General features: G+C 38.9%; 1 non-coding gene across 1 annotated transcript; it reads right to left on the bottom strand.

Moving 5' to 3' along the window:
• Positions 1-917: 917 nt before the first annotated feature.
• Trnar-gcg (transfer RNA arginine (anticodon GCG)) lies at positions 918-988 on the bottom strand. Its single transcript has one exon. It is a non-coding gene; the product is annotated as a tRNA-Arg (tRNA).
• Between the last annotated feature and the right edge of the window lie 901 nt (positions 989-1889).

Raw genomic sequence — 1889 nt, 5'->3', positions numbered from 1 at the left:
CGTGTCTGCACCACTCTTCCTAAGACGCAGAACTTGCTATTTTATGTGTTCAGATTGGTGGCAACGTAGCCTCTTACGCGGGGACCAACATATGGAACCTCGGTGCATTTACAGCTCCTTATTTTTTCACTTGATATAATGAACTAAGGCGCAGGCTTGGAAATACGATCAATCTTTCTGAACACGAAGGCTGAGCTATCTGAGGCGCATCGCGTATTTAACTAAATTGTTCACTATCCTATCTGGCGCCTACTGAGAGCTCAAAACATGTGAAGCGCTATGCTTGTGTTTCGCAGTGTTGTTTAAAGGTATTTTATACGTTATGTCGCGCAGGAAAATTATTATTGCTATTTGGACAGTTATCTAGCTTATCATATCTGTAACGGAAGTAGGTGAAATAATTAGGAGAATTGCACCTCTATGTTATGTTCGTGTGCGGAAGTCGTGCCGTATTCGTGCAGTTTGTCGATTTCATTGATTTGTCGTACTTGTTCGTATGCTCGAAGGAAGCAATTTCGTATAGACAACGTCAATTTTCCGTACAGGCTCACTTTGAACAATGCTGTTTTGAACAAAAGCGGGCAGATGGATGGCAGAAGCTGACGCCAAATGCTGTACCAACGCTTTTTCCATTGAAAGGTAGGCACTCTCACCGTGTGCAGTGGTCTAATTCTGTATGAGGGCTCACCTGCGTTACCAAAGTAATGGCGGGCGCTCGAAAAACACATAATGACATGATATGTAATCATAATATATATATATATATATATATATATATATATATATATATATATATATATATATAGACGCAATATAATGAGAACTAACCGACAATAACGCCAAGGAAATTATAGGGGGTGTTATCTGTAGGTATTTAGATATAAATGTGAAGAAAGAAAGTGGACGAAAAGATAACTTGCCGCCGGCAGGGACCGAACCTGCGACCTTCGAAAACGCGTCCGATGCTCTACCACTGAGCTACGGCGGCGGTCATCCTCCCGTCCACTTATGGGGATATATGTGCATTTAAACCTTGGAGTGTCAGTCAGCGCCAATCGCAGCCGTGGCGGTGAGTGTGGAACACTCTTTTGTGCCTTTCTGGCGTCACGTAGACGTGATTTTTACGAGTTGGCAGGACCAATAATCCCTCGCATACTACCTGAAGCATCAATGTCTGCCAGAACGAGACCCTTGCTAGGAATGAATATATATTATATATATATATATATATATATATATATCTTATATAATTATCTATATATATATATATATATATATATATATATATATATATATATATTATATATATATAATATATATATATGTATATATATATATATAAACACACACAAAAAGCTAACATTTTCATGGCACTGCTACTGAGACCAGAGCCGTACAACATACTAATAGTTATGCCACCTCCATGATATTGTGATATATTTTACCATTGTCTTCTCTCCGTTCCAATCTGTTGTCCCTTTATTTATTATTATTATTATTGTAGTTGTTGTTGTTGTAATATTATTTCTTTTTTATTTTTATCTATATTTTTTTAACGATCACTGTTTCTACGCGTCCTCCCTCATACTTGCGTCACTTTTTCCGCAAATGGTCTTTACCCAGAAAACTTCCAACACTCCACATTTCATCCTTACGCACTTATATTTCTACGTACACGTGCGAGCTGCACATGTGAACCGCGTGCCACCTACAGACCAGCCGCGAGCAAGGAACTTTTAGACTACAATTTACAGCGTTAAGCTTTCTCAGAAACGCAACTATAACGACCTACTCAGGCTGAAAAGCATGGCTGCTGTCATTTTCTCCCCCTGCATTTTTTATCGTATTCTTCGCACTCTCTCTCCTTCTCTCTCTTCATCATTCTGAAT

Source organism: Rhipicephalus sanguineus, chromosome 7, assembly GCF_013339695.2.
Source record: "Rhipicephalus sanguineus isolate Rsan-2018 chromosome 7, BIME_Rsan_1.4, whole genome shotgun sequence".
Taxonomy (NCBI): Eukaryota; Metazoa; Arthropoda; class Arachnida; order Ixodida; family Ixodidae; genus Rhipicephalus; species Rhipicephalus sanguineus.
The sequence above is the reverse complement of the archived record's forward strand: the minus strand, read 5'-3'. Positions and strand labels throughout refer to the sequence as shown.